Here is a 24,570-nt window from a genome sequence, read left to right as displayed (position 1 = left end):
CCCAAGATTAAGGGCCTTCTTATGTATGTTGTCTTAGTCATGGTCCAACATAGATATACATTTGTTTTTCCAGCACATGTACCAGGTCTCAGCAATCTTCTCCAAAACTGTTAGGGCATCCGACCAGTATACAAATGGGGTTGAAGTCAATTATGCCCATACAGGAACTTACTGCCCACTAAGAATGCCTCCACTCACTTTCTGTATCATCTCTCAGAATTAGGTCCTTTGAGTACTTTTACATTATTCAAATTGACCTGTGTCTTTGCTGTCTATGGATCTGTAATGCTATTGCTGCTGCACAGAGAGCCAGATAGACTTTGGGTAATAAACTTTTTACCATGAACCCTTTTGTGTAGCATAGGCACAGCATGATATCTTCACAGGAGAAGAAATTTAGTCCATTTCCTCCCAGCTGAGCACACACTCACAAATAACAAAGATGTTTGGCATGGAACCACTACCCTGTTTTTGATGGCCTTATGGCCACCCTAGGAGCTCCAAATTTGAACCTGTCCTAGTGGTGTTATATGGTATTATCTTACTTGGCTAGGAGACAGTATCCAGCCCAGTTACACAATCAGGAAATTTTATAATTAAAGATCATCCTCCAGAGACACAGAAGGCATTGCATATCTAAAACCAGTGTAGAACATGGATTCAGTTGCATCCCTTCTCAGCATAGGTAAGAGTTAAAATTCTTAGATTACTGCATCCTCCCACATGGGCATTTGCTCCTGAGTAAAATTATATTGTAACTAAGCAATCAACCAGTACTGAAAATCACACCTACCCAGAAGCTGACACTCGAAACACAATGACCATTCAGGGCCCGGTATTAATAAGATTGTAAAATTTTAAGGATTTTGACACAAGAAAACCATGCCTGTTCCTGCTTGCAACACCAAGACATATTCAAGTGATAACCTAAAATCATTTCCCTGAAGAACTTCCTAAGCCAGTGCTAGAAGCAGCTCCTGTCTCCAGCTTGGTTGCTTTTCTATATCCTGCTTCCATCTTGTGGTGAAGAGCTGCCTACATGGTCTCTCTACTGTACTCTGGCTTCATAATGGCCAAAAGGTATACCCTCTCATCAACAAAAACTATAAACATGTCCTTGTCTATACAAACATATACTTATGGCACTACCTACATGATCACTTTCATTTATAGCATGAGCTTTCTAAATGTTTAAAAAAAAACATTTTGATGAAAAAGGAAACATAACCAGTGTAAAAATATTATAAATGGTGTTATAATATTTTCCTTTGCCATGTGGATATTTTTAAGGGCAGTTTAGAGAGATTATTCAGTGGGTAAAAGTGTTTTCTGGGCAAATGTGAGGATCTACTTCAGATTTTTAGCACCCATATTTTTTTAAATCATACATGTGTAACAACCATGCACATCTGAAACTACAGTCTTGGGATGTTAGCTGGAGACAGCCGGATTGCAAGGTTTGCTATCTCAAGAGAGACATGAAATGGTAGGCTTCAGGCTCAATGTGAGACCCTTTCTCAACAGAACAACATGCAGATATATAAAAGAAGATACCCAACCTTCTTCTGGCTCCATACACAAATGGAAGCACATGCAAACAAATAATAAGTATACACACGAATCTCTCTCTCTCTCACACATACACACACACAAGCATATATGCATTCTGGGACACATACAGAGATATTGTGAAGAAAGCCATTATTTTCAAATGCCTAAAGAAATTAACCATTTTTTAATGTTGTTAATGTTAATATTAATGTATTTAAAGGCTTATCAATGAGGGTTATATGCAGTTCTAAATCTCTATTTCAATGGCACCCCCCCCCAATGGTACATTTTAAACTTCTTAATTTCCAAACAATACCTTCTCCAATTAAAAGAAGAAAGAAAGAAAAGAAAAAGATAAATGGCAGAAGATGAATGGAGAAAATGCTTGCCTGAAGGAAGTTGGTATGTGATATCATTGTTTGTAGAAGTTTGTAAGCAATAAGGAAATATGATCGCAACCAGGCTTCTGCTAAGAAAACCAAACACAGGTTTCTGTTGTGGAGACAAAGACACAATAGTAAACAAAAGGGTAGGGTTTTGCTGCTGTAATAAACACTTACTTGTGGAAATAAAGTAAGAAGGTAGAACCCAGTGTTTGCAGCCCAGATCCCTCTGTGCTCTGTGAGAACAAGGCACCAGAGAAGGGACTCACATTCTTCTAGCAGTGTGGTCCCTGAGATGAGCTCATTGTTGGGCACAGCAAAGGGAATTCTCTGAATCTGTGCCCTGATACCTCCTCTGAGAAGAGGTCTCTTGAGTCTTCTTTCTATCTCCCCTTCAGGACTTCACATGTTGAAGGAGAGCAACTAACAAAATATGGATATTTTTTATTATTTTTAGTAGAATTTTACTAAATATATTTTCAATATATGCAAATTTTTTCTGTAGGAGAAATCCTCCCAGAGGCTCCTATGTGGAAATCAGGGTACCCTAGCAGGCCATGCTTTAGTAAAGAGCAGACAACTTTAAGGGGCTGTACCCAACACAGAAAAGTAGGACGTATCTACCAAGAGATTCTGTCTTGCCTCAGACCCAAAGAAACCATTCCAGTCAACCTCTGACTTCAGTTGGTGAAGCCAAATATTTTTCTAATTTATCCCAGGGAATTGTCACTTTAGAGAAAATGTAACACAACACAATAATCAAGCATATCATGTCTGTCCTGAAAGGGTATGTCTTACCTGTCTCCAAATCCCTACTGAACTGTCTCCAACCGACATTTAGAGTCTGTGTGCCAAAGGGACCCAACATCAGAGAAGGTCACCAAGAGTTTTACAAAGACTTAGAGATACAAACTTGTACATACAGGACAATCATTCTCTAGGTGGCTCAGTTTTGAGCCTTTGTCTCTTCGGTGTCAGCTCTTCTATGAATATAGAGCAATCAAATGTTAATAATAGAGAGGAACATTTCTGAGTGGTGGACAACTTCACCGCTATGTACCCAGTTCTTTGTTCAATTCCAGGGCTGCAAAGAGACATGAGACCTAAACTTTCTAGCTCATAAACCTGCAGATAATGGTGGTTTTAAAACAGTATGGGAATGATAGCTCTTCAAAACCTTGCCTTTATGTAAATAGAATAATAATTACCTATACACTGGGTTTAAATCTAGAAAAAAAATGCACTTAGGCTAAATTGATTATATTATAAACTAGTTTTTAGAGCATATCTTGATAAATTTGATACATTTAGAAAATATCTATTCATAGTACAGTATTGTGATCAGAATCTATAAAACCTTTTGGTGTTTTAAAAGTTGGTTTTAGACAGGCAGTGGTGGCTTATGCCTTTAATCCCAGCATTTGGAAGGCAGAGGCAGGGAGATCTCTGAGTTCAAGGCCAGCCTGGTCTACAGCGTGAGTTCCAGAACAGCCAGGTCTACACAGAGAAACCCTGTCTTGAAAAAACAAACAAACAAACAAACATAAAAAGAGTTGGTTTTAAAGTTTAAATGTATTTAAACGCATACATTTGCGTACCTAAAATTAAAAATAAAAATAAAATGTATTAAAGAAAAAGTTTACAAACATTTTTTTCACAAAGGGTCAGATTACAGATGCCTTGCTTTGGCACATTTTTCCCATCATCTTCCTCACAATGAGAGATAAACCACAGGGAGCAGGCAAACATGTGGTTGTTACTGTCTTTCAATATAATTGTATCTGTAAAAACAACAGCAAGATTTGGTTAATGGCTATCAGCTGACAAGCACTTTAAAGCAATAACATACTAGGGGAATTAAAGTTCACTGCATTCAAATGTAAAAGAATATTGTTAAAAGAGGGTAAAATATAGGGAGTGAAAATGTTGCCACAATATTGGAGTGGTGGGAATGAGTGGATAGGAAGTTCTTTACCACTGTTTACATTGATATTACTTCAGAGAAAAACACTTCCCTCTAAGGACAGAACACTCAACATATTGATTCCCAGTGACTTGTTGTATAGGGAATTTACAATTTTCATGATAGTATATCTACACTATTTCTAAATCCCAAGATTCTGTGAGATTTAAATTGTCTGACCACATTGGAAATGCCTCATCCACATTCAGGAATGTCCCTGCAGTCCTGTTCAGCCAGGTACCAGTGACTGAGCTCCCTTGATGATTCCTTGCTTACAGTAGAGATAAATACGCAGTTAGAAAAGACCTTTCCTCAATCAGAATTAAGATACCATCACAAAGTACATGAACCTAGCCGAGACATAGGTGTGCTTAATGCTTCTTAGTTTGTGTTATTTGAATCTGGAGCCTGAGCTCTGTAGATTCCTGTTTAAAAAAAAAAAAGTACTTTGGCAAATAGAAAAATAAACTTTGTCTCAGTGGAAGATTAGTCAAGGAGGCCCAGTGGACATTTCACAGCCATAAAATCCATGCAAAATGAATTTGGACAAGAATTGTCTGTCTAAGATATCAATTTGCCCAAATAATATATTTATGGGCTATTATTACATCTAGGGGAAAAAACCCAGTAGATTAAAACTGTAAAAATCCTCTGATAAAAATGATCCATTCTCAAACGTCAACCAACATTAAAAGGGAAAATTTGACACTTTTAAATAAAAAATGATTTGCAAATTACACAAGGAGTCTATAGAGACTTCTTCAGGTCTGTTCTCTATCTCTCTCCCCACTCTAAAACATGCAATAAACCTTTTTCAATTGGAGGTTTAATCTATGTGTACAAGGGGACTTAGAGGCAATGCCTGTTCTCCTTTTCTGGAGGCCTGTGAGCAAGGCTTTTTTCTGATATTGATTGGGAAAGTGATATCACACCAGAAGGTGCACTGATATGGGGCTGGGTAAGAGAAAGCAGCAGAAGAGCCTTGCAGTCTAATCAAAGCTCTGTCCAAGTCCCACACTCTGATGAAATCCAATCAATATAGACGATTAAATGACACACACAGAGTCATCAATATTAAATACACTCCATTTCCTGTACAAGAGCTGGGTAGCACAAAGTGGACAAGATAGAACTTGACTCTGCAGCCGTATTTATAGTGCCTGAGGTATATTTAAATATGACGGTGAAGTCTCTGACTCCTGTCATCCTTTGTCCAACTAATTAAGATGCCACATGTACATTTAAGAATGGCACTGTATTGAACAAACTTTTGAAGGGACACCTTATTGAGAAATATTTACAAAGTAGTCACTTGTTATTGTTATCTGACTTTTTTTTTGTTTAAAGTTGAGGGAGATAATACTGAGAGATATTGTGTGCTATGAGTTTCCTACTCAGGAAAACCAACTCACTGCTAGGAATTACAACATACACGTGCCGCACTGGTGTGTCCCAAAGCCGTGGCTACATGATCTGCAAAGACTGCCTGATGTCTGTCTAATTGAAGGCTCTTTAAAGTGAGAGGCTTAAACTAAGGACTTAATTGGCTTCTCTTGATGTGATTCTTTAAGTACCAATGGGAGAAACATAATGGACCACTAGGTATGTATGAAGTATGAATAAAATCACATTTTAAGCTGCCCATTGGTTGCAGAGGAAGATGTTTTCAAGGGATGAAAAATGTTTGCCTGTGGTTTTAACAGGTATGAAAATCAAATATGAGAAGCAAAGGCATTCTGAAGCAAAGTTAGCAAAGTGAATCCAGGAAAGTTTTCTAGTCGAGCAGTGTGAGCATCAGTGAGCTTCAGTCAGTGTGGTAGAGAGTAGAGAGTAAGTTTGCTAGTCCTTAAACTCAGGAGGCAAACTTAAATTATTCCCTGAAAATTTTCTCACTTTTTAAAAGCCAAAACCACAATGTAGTCAACTTACTTCAGGCTCTGTCAGGGTACACCCAATCTTAATCTTGAAAAACCATTAAAAACACATACAATGCTCACCACATGCCAGGTAGTGTTTGAAAATCTTTATGATATTATTGTGTGTAGTGTTCATGGCAACTCACTATAGCTGCTATCTTCAGATTCTCCCCATTTCAGGGATGTGGCAGTAGAGACATGGGGAACAGCTTTTACAAAATACTGCAAGTGCTTGTACTTTGCTTTCTACAGCGTTCATGAACTCTGAACAAAAGCTGCTTATGAAGAGAAGAGTCTATGTAGTTTTATAGCTTATTGTGCCCAAAGGAAGAAAAGCCAGAATAAGATCTAATGCATATCTTATAGAAAGGCTATTTACTACCTGGAATCACATGGCTTCCTCATTCTACTTTCTTATACAACTTGGACCACATGCCCAGGACTGGCACCACCAACCATGTCTGGGCCCTCACATCAAGCATTAATAATAATAATAATGAATAATTAATAATGGTCTCACAGGCTTGACTGTAGGTGAATCTGATGGACCCACTCCCTCAATTCAGGTTTTCTTGTCTGAGAGGACTTTAGCTTGTAGCAAGTTGACAAACAAACAAACAAACAACAACCACAACAAAGAACAAACAGCAAAACACTAACCAACACAGACATGATTGCACAAATGGATGCAATCTTTGAATTCAGGTACAGACTATAATCTACCATTCCCTGTTTAACCTATAATTTTTAAAAAATTTTTATTGGATATTTTCTTTATTTACGTTTCAACTGTTATGTCCTTTCCTGGTTTCCCTCCCTCCTGGATACACCCTATCACATCCTCCCTCCCCCTGCTTCTATGAGGATATTTCTCCACCCACCCACCCACCCACCCACCCACCCACTCCCACCTTCCTGCACTCAATTCACCTACACAGGGGCATCTATCAAGTCTTCATAGGACCAAGGATCTCTCCTTCCATTGATTCATGACAAGGCCATCCTCTGCTATATATGTAGCTGGAGCAATGTGTATTTCTTGGTTGATGGCTTAGTCTCTGGGAGTTTTGGGGGGTCTATTTGGTTGATATTGTTGTTCTTTCTATGGGGATACAAACCCCTATAACTCCTTCAGGCATTAATCTAACCCATCTATTGGGGACCCTGCTCAGTCCAATGATTGGCTGAGAACATCTGCCTCTGTACTTGTAAGGCTCTGGCCAGGCCTCTCAGAAGACAGCCATATCAGGCTCCTTTCAGCATGCACTTCTTAGCATCCACAATATTGTCTGTGTTTGCTAACTGTAAATAGGATGAATCCCCAGGTGGGACAGTCTCTGGGTAGCCTTTCCTTTAGTCTTATCATAATACTATATTATGAATAGATACTGGGTTTAAATCTAGAAAAAATGCACTTATGTTTAAATTGATTATATTATAAATTAGTTTTAGATCATATCTTGATAAATTTGATAAGCAACTTCAGCAAAGTGGCTGGATATAAAATTAACTCAAACCAGTGGCCTTCCTCTACTCAATGGATAAACAGGCTGAGAAAGAAAGTAGGGAAATAATACCCTTCACAATAAGCACAAATAACATTACATACCTTAGTGTGACTCTAGCCAAATAAGTGAAAGATCTATGTGACATGAACTCCAAGTCTCTGAAGAAAGAAATCAAAGATCTCAGAATATGGAAAGATTTCCCATGCTTATAGATTGCAGAAATACTATAGTAAAAATAGCCATCTTGCCAAAAGCAATCTACAGATTCAATGCAATCACCATCAAAATTCCAACTGAAATCTTCATAGAGTTAGAAAGAGCAATTTGCAAATTCACTTGGAGTAACAAAAAAAAAAAAAAAAAAACCCAGGATATTGAAAACTATTCTCAACAATAAAAGAACTTCTGGGGAATCGCCACCCCTGACCTCAAGCTTTATTACAGAGTAATAGTGATAAAAAGTACATGGTGTTGGTACAGACACAGGCAGGAAGATCAATGGAACAGAATTGAAGACCCAGACATGAATCCACACACATATGATCACTTGATCTTTGACAAAGGAACTAAAACCATCCAGTGGAAAAAATACAGCATTTTAAACAAATTGTGCTGGTTCAACAGCATGCAGAAGAATGCAAATCAACCCATTTTTATCTCCTTGTACAAAGCTCAAGTCCAAGTGGATCAAGGGCCTCTCCATAAAACCAGATACACTGAAACTTATAGAGGAGAAATTGGGGAAAAACCTCTAGGACATGGGCACAGGGGGGAATTCCTAACAGAACACCAATGGCTTGTGCTGTAAGATCAAATATTTACAAATGGGACCTCCTAAAATTGCAAAGCTTCTGTAAGGCAGAGGACAGTATCAATAGGACAAAAAGGTAACCAACAGATTAGGAAAAAATCTTTAAAAATCCTACATCTAATAGAGGATTAATATCCAATATATACAAAGAACTCAAGACGTCAGACTCCAGAAAACCAGATAACACTATTTAAAAATGGGGTAAAGAGTTAAACAAATAATTGTCAATTGAGAAATATCAAATGGCTGAGAAGCACCTAAAGAAATGTACAACATCCTTAGTCATCAGCAAAATGCAAATCAAAACAACCCTGAAATTCCACCTCATATCAGTCAGAATGGCTAGGATCAAAAATTCAGGTGACAGCAGATGCTGGTGAGCATGTGGAGAAAGAGGAGCACTCCTCCACTGCTGGTGGGAATGCAAGCTTGTACAACCACTCTGGAAATCATCTTGGTAGTTCCTCAGAAAATTGGGCATACTATTACCTGAAGACCCAGCTATACCACTCCTGGGCATATACCCAGAAGATGCTCCAGCACATAATAAGGACACATGCTCCACTATGTTCATAGGAGCCTTATTTACAATAGCCTGGAGCTGAAAAGAACACAGATGTCCTTCAACAGAGGAATGGATACAGAAAATATGGTACATTTACGCAATGGAGTACTACTCAGCTATTAAAAATGATGAATTCTTGAAGTTCTTAGGCAAATGGATAGGAGTAGAAAGTATCATCCTCTGTGTGGTAACCCAATTGCAAAAGAACACACATGGTATTCACTCACTGATAATTGCACCTAGCTCAAAAGCTCCAAATAACCAGGATACAATTCACAGACCACATGTAGCTCAAGAAGAAGGAAGATCAAAGTGTGGATACTTCTGTCCTTTTTAGAGAAGAACAAAATATTCACCAGAGCAAATATGGAGACAAAGTATAGAGCAGAGACTGGAGGAAAGACCACCCAGAGACTGTCCCACCTGGGGATTCATCCCATGTAAAGATACCAAACACAGACACTATTGTGGATGCCAGTAAGCACATGCTGAAAGGAGCCTGTATGCCATCTCCTGAGAGGCCCTGTCAGTCTTACAAATAGAGAGGCAAATGTTAGCAGCCAACCATTGGACTGAGTGCAGGGTCCCTAGTAGAGGAGTTAGAGAAGGGACTGAAGGAGTTGAAGCAGTTAAGGAAAATTCTGTCTATAGTTTTGTTGAAGATATTTGCTGGCCCTTTAATTTGGGGATCTTCACTCTCTTCTATACATGTTATCTTAGGTTTGGTCTACTCATTGTGTCCTGGATTTCCTGAATGTTTTGGCTTAGGAGCCTTTTTTCATTTTTCATTTTCTTTGACTGTTTTGTCAATGTTTTCTAAGGTATCTTCTGACCCTGATATTCTCTCTTCTATCTCCTGTATTCTGTTGATGATGCTTGCATCTATGACTCCTGATCTCTTTCCTAGGTTTTCTATTTTCAGGGTTGTCTCCTTTTGTGATTTCTTTATTGTTTCTATTTCAATTTTTAGATCTTGGATGGTTTTGTTTATTTTCTTTTCCTGTTTGTGTTTTCCTATAATTCTTTAAGAGATTTTTGTGTTTCCTCTTTAAGGGCTTCTACCTGTTTACTTATGTTCTCCTGTGTTTCTTTAAGGGAGTTATTTATGTACTTCTTATAATCCTCTATCATCATCATGAAAAGTGACTTTATATTCGAATCTTGCTTTTCCATTGTGATGGTGTATCCAGAACTTACTATGATGGGAGAATTGGGTTCTGATGATGTTAAATAGCCTTGGTTTCTGGTGCTTCTGTTCTTAAACTTGCCTCCTGCCATCTGATTATCTCTAGTGTTAATTGCCCTCACTATATCTGACTGGAGCCTATCCTTCCTGTAATCCTGTTTGAGTTAGAACTCCTTAGAGTCCATCTGTCTCTGTGATCCTGTGATTCCAGAATCCTATGATCCTGAGATTCTGGTTGTGTCAGAGTTCCTGGGAGTCAAGTTGCCTCTGAGACCCTGACATCCTAGTGTGACCAAACTCCTGGGATCCTAAAATCCTGGTTGTGCTAGAGCACCTGGGAGTGGAGACTCCTTTGGGGGGCTGTGGAACTGGCAGCCCAAGTTTGTGCCCAAGGTACACCTGCACAGACAGGAAGGAAATCGAGCCACTGGGCAGGCAGGCAAGCTTCCTGCATCCCCGGATCCTGCTGGTCCCAATTACTCCATGTTGTGTTGGAACAGATGTTGTGTTCTCCTCTCCCCTGATCCTAAAATACTGGACGTGCTAGGGCACCTGGGAATGGAGACTTCTCTGGGGGCTGTGGATCTATATGGCTGGCAGCCGAGTTTGAGCCCAAGGTAGACCTGTAGGCAGCTAAACTTATATAGAATGTTATATAGAAAAGGTAGCGTTTTAAAGATAGATGTGTGAAGAAAATAAAAAGCTTCTCAACTATTGAAGTGTGTTATAGGAGCACAGGTAACAGATCCTCAGGAGACAGTGACTTCTGGTAATATTTCTGGGAAGGAATGAGAACAGGTACAGTCAGGTTAAGTTCACAGGTGTTGCAGAGTTCACAGGCAACCATTACTTTTGACTATGGGACACCACTGATGACACTTTAACCATACACTGTTTATACACTGAACACTGGGGAATTATTTTTCAGAATTCCCAGTGCCAAGCAGTGATGCAAAGAGCCATTACATTAAGAAAAAAAAAAGCATTTGTCATTTGTAGAAAAATGTTTCTGTTATTATTTTCAGTATACAAACTAAGAAAAAAAAACCTGAATGTTTAAGCTAGGATGGGAGTTATAGAAATAGCTAATTAAACCCCTTTCCTATGTTACAGTTACCCTTTTTAAGTGTATCTCTGCCCCCACCCCCACCCTGCTTTTCTCTTGGTAGGTAATCTCACTTATTTCCTTTTGTCTACTTATGCAAAATAACAAATGTCTAATTTAGAAACTGGTTATTTGGCAAATTTACACAATCGTTCCAGAACCACATCTTAGTATACCTTTGAAGCACGTGGTGGAAGTTCAAAGGCTTTGAGAGACTGACTACTGCATGGCCTGCTTCTCCGAGTCCTTTGATGTAAGTGGTCTTGTCTGATTATGTTTTGAGCTGAGGAAGTGGGGCTTTAATATCACAATCAGATACAGGTTTTGAGCTGAGGAGGTCGAGTTTTCCTTCCAGATGTAGATGCATGCTTGATAAGGCAGAAAACAGACAGATGTGCCTCTATGCACCAGGGAAGAGGTGTGGAGAAGGAACAGATAAAACAGTTGAGAAAATTCCATTAAGCTGTAGTGAAGTACTTTTGGAAGCAGTCCCAGTTAGGAAATTTCTCATGAGCAAGCAACTCATAATTTAGACACAGACTTTAGACTTTAATTTTGGTACCAACCTAAACCTACCCATTATCCTCATCAAGTTAAAAGTGGACCAGCAATTTGCACACAGTCAACTTGTTGAATAAAACCATCTTCCTAAAAGACTATTAGTTACCAGACCTGGTTTTTTCTTTTAAAAGTGTGTTCCTAAGATACAGCCTGCTTTTATCCTGTTAGCTCTCTGCAATGTGAATCATTTTATGGGATCTATTTCATGAATAATAAAAGGGAAAAATACTCAACTTCAGGGAAAAGAACCCACATGTGCCATTTTGTGTGTGTGTGTGTGTGTTCTACAGTAACTTTTTTCATATCCCCCACCTATGTATGTGTGTAAATAAACACAAATTTTAATAAAATTAAAAGAAACAAACACACTTATACACACACACATACAAGAGAGAGAGAGAGAGAGAGAGAGAGAGAGAGAGAGAGAGAGAGAGAGAGGAGGGCATTTAAGTATTTCTCATGAGATATTAAACAAATATTTATAGAATATATAGAATGGGTAAGACACTGAACTAAATTCAGAGATTATAAGATAAAAGCCTTGAACAAGTGATTTATAATCTATCAGGACAAAAGAAGACACCTTGTCATGCATAGTAAGAAAACTTAACAAAGGAAAGCATGATCCAGCAAAAGTGAAGTCCTTGAAGATGAATCAGTCTGAAATTTGGTTTCCAGGAGGAAACAGCCATAGGTAAAGTGCCGTAGCATAAAAGAGAACAACTCCACCCCATAAGTTATTTGCAGATGTAGCCAGGATAGAAAAGCAGAAGTTTAACATTGCTTTTGTTTCATATCTTAATAAGGATAATGACTTGAGGCAAGAGCTTAAGATGGAGATAAAGGGCAACTGACGTCAAGTATCAGAAAGGAAATCCAGGCCTTCTCTCCTGCAGCACTCTTGGAGCCTCTGCACTCCTGCTGAACTTTCAAAGGGCATAGCTTCGCTGAAGATGTATATATACTAAGAGAAGGGCCTAGGAATCAGGGGACACATAGCTCTTGTTAAAATGGAAGGTACTAGTGCTGGAGACAAAAGCAGTTCTGCTAAGGAAAGAGATGTTGCTTACATGTACAAAGCAAAGAGACTCCCAGTGACAAGGTGATCAAAGTCAGTTCCAGCTGAAGGAAGGAACTGGGCTCACAGAACAAGGCATGGCTATTACTAACTTCTCAAGAAGCTTTGCTGCTAAGAGCATTGGCACCAGCTGCAATGCTGTGTTCCATGGTTAAAACCAAGAGAAAGTAAATTTTAAAATGGATGTGTGCTGTTGTTTCTCACAAAAGGAAAACAACAGAGCAGAAATTGCCCTTGGGAGGCTGTATATGCAAGGAGGGAGGATAAGTTGTATGGAAGATGCAGAGATGTGAGAGAAGAGGAAGGTGAGACCACAGAAAAGAGACTCACACTCAAGAGTGGCCAAGGCAACTTAACTAAAGTTGATACTATTTTATGGCTCATTTTTATATTAAATAATAAAGCTTTTTAAAGTTTTTAAATTATTAGGTTATAAACATTAAAATGAAAAATTTGGCTCTGGGGAGATTGTTTAGTGTATAAAGCTTTCCTGCAAGTGTGTGCACTGACGTTGAGATCCCAGAACTTCAAAAACAGGTGGACATGAAGGCTTATCTGTAACTGAGTAGGCCCAAATGGGGATTCTCAGGGCAGGATGGCTAGCAAGGCTGGTCACGTAAGCAAGCTCTGGGTTTTATTGAGATACACAGCCTCCATGAATAAAGTAGGAAGATGACCAAGGCTGATCTCTGACATCAATGTCTTGCCTTTAACTCACAAACATGTTTGTACACGTACAATTGTGCATGCATATGCACAAGATTATATGTACACACACATGCAGAACACATACACAGGAAAAGTTCTAAAAAAATGAGAATCATACACACACACACACACGCACGCATGCATGCACATGTACACACACACACACACGCATGCATGCACATGTACACACACACACACAACAGATACACATAAAAAGAAGAAAAAAATAATATTTATTTATGTGTTCTACAAATTAGTGCTTGGTTAGATGAGCAGATGCTATTACGAGTACTTCCTCCATTGGAACCACTGAGACTTCTCACAGTGATCATGCTAGAAACCTGCTGCTATTCCACACTCATTCTGAAACTCCACCAGCTCAGAGTAACTACCAAAGAAGATCTGACATGTAGGCAACTGTTCCTTTGATAAGAGAATTTCCATCACCCTCAACCGACCCCTGTCTCTGCTCTTCTTTTCTTTTCTTCTTTGTCATTTTATAGAACCACAGCTGAAACTGTTCACATTCTCCAATTTCAGAATCTAAACATGGCTTCCTCAATCACAGAAAAGAATATTGACTCATTTGCTGAGAGTGAGAGTAGGCTCAGCATCGGATAGTCCCTCCCTTGGGTTGTTCATTTGATTGACTTCTCTACATCCAGGGTTCCTTCCTTCTGCATTGCAGTAATACCATACATTATACTTACTATATCCCTAGGACTTTTCTAAACACAATAGAGTATATGAACCATCTGAGGTAGTTTTCAGTATATCCCAAGTTTTCTACATGGAAACTGAGACATAGGGTGTTTCAGTTTTTGGTTTGTTTGTTTGCTTTTTATATGCCCATGGCCACAGTATAAAAGTCCTGAAGACAAAATCCTAGCCCAAATATGATGTTCTTTATTGTCTATTTTCCACACAGACTCCATTCTCTCTCCAGGTACCAACTTTAGTCTTAGTTAGAGTTTTATTGCCATGAAGAGGCACGACAGTATGACAACAGCAACTCTTATAAAGCAAAACAAAAAACATTCACCTGAGGCTGGCTTAAAGTTTCAGAGGTTTAATCCATTATCATCATGAAAGTAAGCATGGCAGTGTACAGGCAGATATGATGCTGGAGAAGGAGCTAAGAGTTGTATATATCGATCTGATAGCAGCCAGGGGGGGAGACTAGATTCTACTGGGCAGAGTTTGAGCATATATATGAGACTTAAAAGCCCACCTCCACAATGGCGAAGTCCTTTTTCCAACAGGGCCTATTCCAACAAGGCCACATCTCCTAATAGTGCCACTCCCAAGCATTTAAACAAATGTCATATGTCATATATCTTTCTGTTTCTGCCTTGCAACCATCTTCTTCTGGAAGACTCTTTTATATTTTATTTTATTAGATATTTTCTTTATTTACATTTCAAATGCTATCTCGAAAGTTCCCTATATCCCGCCCCCTGCCCTGCTCCCTTACCCACCCACTCCCACTTCTTGGCCCTGGCATTCTCCTGTACTGGGGCATATAAAATTTGCAAGACCAAGAGGCCTCTCTTTCCAATGATGGCCAACTAGGCCATCTTCTGCTACATATGCAGCTAGAGACACGAGCTCTGGGGGTATTGGTTAGTTCCTATTGTTGTTCCACCTATAGGGTTGCAGACCCCTTTGGCTCCTTGGGTGCTTTCTCTAGTTCCTCCTTTGGGGGCCCTGTGTTCCATCCTATAGATGACTGTGAGCATCTACTTCTGTATTGCTGGCATATGCAATAGTGTAGAAAGTGGGGAAAAGCCTTGAAGATATGGGCACAGAGGAAAAATTCCTAAACAGAACAGCAATGGCTTGTGCTGTAAGATCAAGAATTGACAAATGGGACCTCATAAAATTACAAAGCTTCTGTAAGGCAAAAGATACTGTCAATAAGACAAAAAGGCCACCAACAGATTGGGAAAGGATTTTTACGAATCCTAAATCTGATAGGGAACTAATATCCAATATATACAAAGAGCTTCCAGTAGATTTTAATGTATATACATGCACATGCCCAGTGTATAATCCCAGGTTTCTTGTAATACTATCACTCTATGTGTATGTGTTTTCTTTCTGGTCATCAGTTTTTACCTCATATTGTTTTATACCTTGAGATATGAGCCACTTTTTTGCTGAAGTCTGTTCTAAGTGCCACTTGATACAATCCACCCAGATCGATTTCACCCCTGATTCTACTGCTGTCTTTGTGTCTGTTGAGTTTACTCACTATCCATTGCCATTCTATTCCTGCCTTCACCCAGTCCCTCTCCCTTTTACCTTTTATCTTTATACTCCACAATTTTTCTCTGATTTGATCAATAAACAGTTATTTTTACCTCTGAAGCAGAATTGACCATTTAGTAAAATAATGTACTTTAAGTGATTATCTATGTTCATGGCATACAGAAAATAGGTGTTTATTTTCATTATTCTTTTACAAGTTTAGTTATGGTCCCTTACATGTTTGACTCTTTCACTGATACTCAGGAGAGTACAGAGTTACTTTTCACTTGTTCCATCTCATTCTTTCATTCGTGTCCCCAGTATTCATGGTCTCCTCAACAAGCCATGCAAATAGCTCACTCATGACATAGTGGGCTTCTCACCATTTTGCAAAGGTGTGGAAAACAAGGGTTGGGGACTACCTCTATGAAGTGCCTAATCCCTTTCTAGTCCAACCCTTTCAGATACCACTAGCATATATCTATTAAGTAGTATGTCTGACATTTCTCCAAATGCTGTATGAGCATTTGTTAACATTCCCTCCAGTGACCATGTACTGGAAATATTGTTCTTTTTGACATGTGAGCCATGATAAACTTAGGACAGAGAAAAAGGGAGAAATATACTCAAGGTTTCCCGGTGAGTAATTGTGGCTCTCCAACAACCCTCTTAGAACTATGTTCTGTTCACATCAATAAGCAGGGCTACAGGAAGAACGGTGGCACCCAAGAAACCTCTTCTCTCACATGGACTGCATTCCAAATCTTGGCCAGCAGGAGGTGGTGGTTGTTTTCACAGATAAGAGAAGGCACTGACATTTGCACTAATATCTATTTTGGAATATAGATTATCATAAGTTGTTCATCCACCATCTCACAGATAAAACAAGCAGGGACATTTGGGTTAAGTAACCAATGCAGGCTGAGAGAAGGATGCTGGGCCTCAGCAACTCCCTCACCCCTCTGATTTCATAATCTTGAGCTGAAGAAGGCATTTCCATTTTCCTAGAATACTGGGCAGTGAGAGGCATTCTTCAGCAGGATATGCTCCCCTTTTTAGCACAGATAATGTTATATCATTTCTCAACATGAAACCTTTCAAGGGCTGTCCACACTTTGAATAAATATCCTGCACGCTAAGGTACACAGTGCTCTCAGCAGCAATGTTCCCCTACCAGTCAAGCTTTTTCATGTTATCACTATTCTGAGCCTACCCTGGTCTTCTCTTTGTTTCCATTTCTTATTGTCCATCTCTTGACAAGGCAGCACCTTTCATTCTTTAAATATCATCCCCTTAGCTTGGCCTGTTCTGGACATCTAAGTAGGTCAACCTGCCTTGCAAACAAAGCTCTACCTTCTCACCTTATAGGACTCTGTCAAGATTCAGTATAACTATGTTTGTGTATTTATGTACATTCCTTATCTGCCTCTCCTACTAGAAGGCAAACTACTAGAATGCAGAACTTTGTCATATTCAAAATCTCATTGACAACACCTCATTTAACACAAAGTGGTTTGTACATTCCAAATTTGAATTTTTTGGAAGGAAAAAGTAATAAGTAATATTCTTTACTGGCTTTATAATATTCCTTGTCTGACAACTTATATAAGCTTCAATTTCCTTTATGTATTTATCTGAAAGAATATAGATTTTGGAGTGAAAGATTTGTGATTTTGTCCAGCTGAAATAGGTAGAATAATCAGCATTCAGGCATCTTTATACTCCACAATTTTTCTCTGTTTTGATCAATAAACAGTTATTTTTACCTCTGAAGCAGAATTGACCATTTAGTAAAATAATGTACTTTAAGTGATTATCTATGTTCATGGCATACAGAAAATAGGTGTTTATTTTCATTATTCTTTTGACTTTGTGTAGGGGTGTTGAAGGTTCAGTGGGGAGACATGTAGTGTTCATGGGCATATGTGATCATGTGTGAACAAACAGACAGGCGGTGGGGGTGTCATCCCTCACATGTTGGCATACTTCACACACCATTTTGTTTTTAGTTTTTATTTATTTATTTATTTATTTATTTATTTGGAAGCAGAATATTTCAATACCCTGAAATTCCATGTGTAGATGAGAATGACTGGCCAGTAAACCTAACAGGTCATTTGTTTCTCTCTCTAGCACCAAGACAATAAGCATGCCACAGGTCATTTGTTTCTCTCTCTAGCACCAAGACAATAAGCATGCCACCCCACCCTGCCTTTTTTTCTTTAATTTTTTTTTATTTAGTAACTGCCCTCTCCCATTCACCCCCTCATATAATCCTTCTGCCATCGACTCTCCCCGTCTCCTCCTCACCTCCAATACCCACCACCACCCAGTTATCACCCTAACCTAGCACATCAAATCTCTGTGAGGCTAGGTGCTTCCTCTCCCACTGAGGCCAGACAAGGCATCCCAGCTAGAAGAACACATTCCACACACAGCCAACAGCATTGGATAGCCCTTGCTCCAGTTGTTTGGAAGAACAAGCTGCACACCTGCTACTATGTGAGGGAAGGCCTAGGCCCAGCCCTTGTATGTTCTTTGGTTTATAGTTCAGACTCTGAAAGCCCCAAGGGTCCAGTTTGGATGATTCTATTGGTCTTCCTCTGAAGTTTTTACCTTCTTCTGGACCCACAATTCTTCCTCCTGTTCTTCAGTAAGAGTCCTCAAGTTCTATTTGCTGCTTGGTTCTGGGTGTCTGCATCTGTTTGAGTCACCTGATGGGGGGAACCTCTCAGAGGCCAAGATGCTCCAGTCGGTAAGCATAAAAAAGTGTTATTAATGGTGTCAAAGATTGGTGTTTGTCCATGAGATGAATCTCAACTTAGGCTAGTTATTAGCTGGCCATTCCTGCAGTCTCTGCTTCATAACCCATGCCTACATTTCTTGTAGACAGGATAAATTTAGAGTCGAAAAGTTTTGTGGATGGATTGATGTCATCTGAAATTCTAGCCTTGCTACAGGAGGTGGCCTCCTCAGGTTCCATAACCACAATGTTGTGAGTCAAAGATAAGATCACTCCCATTGATTCTTGGGTACCTCCCTTATCCTAGATCTCTATCTCATCCTAGAGAGGCCCCTTCATCCCTGTCAGTTGCAGATTTCCATTCCTTTTCATGGCCATCTAACCATCTCTCCTGTCCTTTATCACACCTGGTCCTGAACTCCAAATTCCCTTATTCATTCACCCCCTCCCTCTCAGTTCTCCCCCTCCATCTTCCTCTTATGACCATTTTATTCCACCTTTTACATGAGATTCAAGTATCCTTGTTTAGTCCTTCCTTCTTTAGCTTCTTTGGGCTCATGAAGTGAGTATAGTATGTGCATTCTGTACTTTATGACTAATATCTAGTTATAAATGAGTACATATCTTGCATGTCCTTTTGGGACTAAGTTACCTCACTCAGCATGATCCTCCCAATTTCTATCCATTTGCCTGAAAAATTTATGATGTTTTTGTTTTTATTAGTTAATAGTATTCAATTATGTAGATGTACCAAATTTTCTTTATTCATTCTTCAGTTGAGGGACATCTAGGTTGTTTCTAGTTTTTGGCTATTACAAATAATGCTGCTATGAATAGAGTTGAGTAAGTGTCCTTGTAAGATATTGGAACATCTTTTGAGCATATGCCTAGGAGTGGTATAGATAGGTCTTGAGGTAGGCCTATTCCTAATTTTCTGAGAAACTGTCAAATTGATTTCCAAAGTGGCTGTACAAGTTTGCACTCTTACCTTCAATGAAGAAGTGTTCTTCTTGTTCCACATCCTTGTCAGCATGTGCTATTTTTTCAGTTTTTGATTCTGATGTGTGGAAGATGGAATCTCAGAATTCTTTTGATTTGCATTTGCCTAATGACTACAGACTTTGACCATTTCTTTTTCTATATAAATAAATTTTTATTAGATATTTTCTTCATTTACATTTGAAATACTACCCCAAAAGTCCCCTATACCCTCCACCCTGAACTGCTCCCCAACATACCCACTTCTCCTTACTGGCCCTGGCATTCATGTACTGGGGCATATGATCTTCCTTAAGTACTTCTCTGACATTTAATATTTCTCTGCTAAGAATTGTCTGTTTACTTCTGTACTCCATTTTATAATTACTCATGCAGCTTCTTTTATATTAGTTTTAGAAATCCCATGTAGGCTCAGCTATATACAACAATCACTTTATAAACTAAGCTATCTCTTTACTCTTGTTTCTTTATCTCTTTATTACTAAACTTAATTAACTTAGAAACTGTCTCTCACATGTGTATGTTATAAACTAAAAAAGCAAATAGAACAGTAATTTTGTATACCTTGCAAACATTTTATATTTTTTTTCTTACCTTGGATGTTATAGAATGTATATCACAAAGCTGTATTTATACTCTTCCCTTATGTTCCCTACCTTTGACCATAGGAATCATATAATCTGAAGATCTTTGAGCAGTCTGTTAGATATAAAGTAGATGTCACTGACCAACAGACTAACTTCCTTATAATGCCTTGTACATGGTAAAATGATACACTTGCAGCATAGTTCTCAACAGTTGAAAGCTACCATGACAAAGACAATTTCTGGTCATTTTCCATAAAAGCAACAAAAAAACCTTGACTCTCGAATTCCTGGGAAATCCATGCCCTTCATAAGAGAGACATGATTATTTGTTGTGTCATCACTCCATTTAGCTCTCTCCTTTCTTTAGCTCATGTATGAAACCTTCTTACCTCCCACAGTTGAACAGTTGACTTGTGAATGAATCACCTTGTAGTCTTAACAAAGAATGAATGTCAGCTTCATCACTTACCATCATTGGCTTTCTTTATTCCATAACTATAAGAATAAAAACATGCAGTTTGGTAAGAAAGATGGATCACAATTTGAGGTGAAAGCTCCTTTACTAGCCAAAGTCTCTTAGGGAGTGGCATGACTTTTAAGATGTGGGACCTGGTTGAGGAAGTAGTTCATGTGGGAATGCTATAGATGGGAATATTGGTACCCCATCCTTTCACATGTTGATTCTTGGCTCCATAAATTGATCAGCCTCTACTATTATACATCCTTGATGTCTTGGTACTTTACTTACAACAGTCTTAAAGGCAATACTGCAGAGCAGAGAATGAGTTGACAGTTGGAAATGGTAAGCCAGGATGAATACTTTTATCATTTTCAATTGTTTTACTGAAGCATGTTGAACCAATGTTATGATTACAAAATCTTCACCTCACACTTTAAGTTGATTTTTCCATTTTATTGAAAACTTAAACAATTCTAAATTTCTCTTTTCTTCTGTGGTTATGTTGTAACAAACATGTCCATGGATCTGTTTTAAGAAATATACCTTTTGTAGTAAATATCATTGGAGTCTGTTCACTGAATCATGATGACTTTTTAAATAAGCTTCATAGTCCTGCAGGACAAACAAGACATCGAAGAACAGGGAAAATCCTAGAAGGAAAATTGAAGTCCTATTTTCAAAAGAATTTGTTGAGAAAGTCATGGTTTACATTAATTATTTCTCCCTAGTCATGGCTTTCAGAATACTTCCTACTACCAATACAAACAAATACAGTGTTTTGAACTTGAACTACACCAAAATTCCTATTTTATTAATGTGCTTGCACACTGCATGATAGAGAGACAAAGACAGAGACAGAGACAGACAGAAAGATAGACAGACAGAGAGAGAACTGATACTGACAGACAGAGACAACAGAAACAGAGACAGGGACAGGCAGAGAAAAGCACAGGGAGAGGCATATAAAGTGAGAATGCCTTTAGTTTTCCATACATTTAGTTTGCTTAAAGATTTATGTCACATAAAAGCATGTCCTAAGCAGAAGCCACTGCTGGGTTTTTTGATGGCTGTGTACCCCTCAGCATGGCATTCCAAGGACATTCTGCAGGGATACACAGGATTTTCTGTTCAGAGTGCTGACAGGGTTTAATTGCAACTCTTTTAAATCTAACTCCAAAAGAAAGGGAGGAAAGTGTTTTCATATAACCTTCAAACTTGCCAGGCTTCTTCTACAGGTCTGGTAGGGCATTCAAGCAGTACTCAGAGCTTTATACTCAATGAGAGCAACACAAATCAATGAATCCATTTCCTCATCCCTCCTGCTTCTCCGCCTCTCCTATTCTTTCCTTTTCCTTTCCTCCTCCTCCCCTTCTTTCTCCTCTTTCCCTTTCTCTTTCCCTTCTTTCTCCTCCTCCCCCACCACCTCCTCCTCCTCTTCCTTCTCCTCTTCTTTTCCTTTTGCTTTTAAAACTTTATATTCAATTCTCCTTGTCCATTTGGGTCAGCAATCACTTTACAAAAAGAATCTCTTTTTCAGAAATAGGAAATCTAAGCAATAAAATCCTATTCTTGGCATGATAAACAGCCATAATATTCATACACTAAAGAATGAAAGCAAATTACTCCTCTTCCAGCAATCTCTTGACATATATTATACATAAATTTTCAGAATTTTTTTCCTCCAAGATAAAGCATCTTATATTAATGTTTCATTAAAACATTTAAAATTGAAATAAATCAGAAATTAGGTATAGTTAAGATATTTAAAGGAGAATATTAAAGGTCTTCAAAATCCTTTTCAATTTTTAATAGCACAAGATTTGCCACTGTTACAATTTGATATAATATGAGAACCATGTTGAATGGAACACAATTGAAGATCCCCTTGAGAAAAATCGTATGTTTATTTTGCTCATGAGGAATGTATGGGTATGTGCATGAGTACATGTGCGCTTGAGCATGTGTGTGTGTGTGTGTGTGTGTGTGTGTGTGTGTGTGTGTGTGTGTGTGTGTGAAAATGTTGGGTGTTCTTTGCTTGTTCTGCAGAGTCTATAGGCATCACAATCCAGGGGCTTCCTGGACTACAGCTATACCTTTCTTTTTGAGATGGGATCTCTCACTGAAACTGGGGCTCACCTTTTGGCCAGACTTTATAGCTAGAAATCCCTTGGGATCTTTCTCTTTCTACCTCCCAGCAGAGGGATTGAAGGGCTTAGCCATCAGGTTGGCCTTAATACATAGGTATTCAGAATCCAAGCTCAAGTCCTCAAACTTGCATAGCAAGCACTTTATCCACTGAGCCATCTCCCCAAACCCCGTGAAAATTACTAGTATTATTTTACTTCCAATATTATCTAAACAGCTTGAGAAACATTTTATATATACTCCCTAATTTACTCTCCATTTTTTTTCTATGATGTAATTAGACATTTAATTTGTCGGTATTGGTTATCTTGTGACTGTCTCTGCCTTGGAGCTAATTCAAGGTCTATTTTGCATGGCCTTTTAAACCTTTGTTGTCATCCTGGATATTTCTTTCACTAAAACCTATTGCAGATGCAAAAGCCAGGATTAACCCCTTTATCACCACAAAACGGGCCAAAGAAAGACTTAGACTTTGCCATTATAGCTTGCTAACTACTGTTCAATTAACACAAAATTGGTGTATCAGTCTTACTCATAAAGGAGAAATTGTTGTTTTGAAGATGTAAAGATAGTATGCCCAAGTCATATACTTACCATGAAAAGTCTTCAGGTAAAGATACTGAGGCTGCAGTTAAAATGATTAAATGCATGACTTGATGTAAGTGGGATGAATATATAAATATATAAAACTTCAAGCGAAGCCTAACCTCTTAACTATATTTACAAATGTGACTATAATCATTTTATAAACACTCGGCTGAAACTACTCTGAGATAACTATAACATCTCTATCACTTGCATATACCATTTCGTAGCCACAAACAACTCTTCTAATTTCATTGTACCCTTTAAGCATATTATGATATTATATCCTTAATTCTGACTTTGGGAATTTTTGTTTTTCAAATTAAGCAAATTTTTGTTCAATTTTTCAAAAGTACAACCTAGCTCTGTTCAGGAAATAAGATTTTCTGAGGTAAGGAAGAAAACGTAAATATTAATTATTCTAAATCTTTAGTGGTTATCTGTTTTAGTTACTGTTCTATTGCTGTAAAAGACACCATGAGGAAGACAACTCTTATAAAAAAATTTAATAGGTGCTCGCTTATATTCAGAAATTTAGACCATTCTGATCAGGGTTGAAACATGGTGCATGCAGGCCTACATGGTACTGGAGAGGTAGCTGAGTGTTCTAGATCCAGATCTGCAGACAGCAGGAGAAAAGAGAGAGCTATTGGGCTTGGCTTGAGTATTTGAAGCCCAGAAGCACAACCCTTGTGGCACACTATAAATGATACATATGCTTAAAATTAGGTGAAATTTCCAAAATGTAAAAATTTTCTGGATTAGCTTCTAAAACTTCTATATTCAAACTCAACTCATTGAGTAATTGTGTTGCATTTATGGCAAAATACACTACATGAATAATTCACCCCACCTCATTGATATGACCACTTCTGTTCTCTTGGGTATACACTAAACTTTTAACATGTGTTCATCTAAAAGTGGGGAATGCTGCCATGCACGGTAGATTATGTACTCTTTGCTTTTTTTATTTTTTGAAATATACTACTGCAAAAGAAAACTTATGAATGTGCATATGCAAGCTGACTAAAACTAACAAAACATACTGGACACACTATAGATGCAAAAAAATTTCCAATTTCTATCAAAGCATATTTTTCTGCATGCAACGCTACATTGTATTATCAAGGGCAGAATGGGTGCTTAGGAGAGGAGATAGCAGCTGGGCTAGGCCAGGTAGAAAAAAGGAAGGTGTGACCACCCAGCAAGTGCTGGTAAACTGTGCAGTTTGCTTTTATCACCTTCCAATAAAGAAAGACCTAAAGAAGGAAAGATGGAGAGAGAGAGAGAGAGAGAGAGAGAGAGAGAGAGAGAGAGAGAGAGAGAGGAAGGAAGGAAGGAAAGAAAGAGAGAGAGAGAGAAAGAGAAGAAAGAAATGAAAGGAAGGAAGGAAGGAAGGAAGGAAGGAAGGAAGAAAGAAAGAAAGAAAGAAAGAAAGAAAGAAAGAAAGAAAGAAAGAAAGAAAG

This window comes from Mus caroli, chromosome 2 (genome assembly GCF_900094665.2).
Source record: "Mus caroli chromosome 2, CAROLI_EIJ_v1.1, whole genome shotgun sequence".
Lineage (NCBI taxonomy): Eukaryota > Metazoa > Chordata > Mammalia > Rodentia > Muridae > Mus > Mus caroli.
This window is presented reverse-complemented; position numbering follows the sequence as displayed.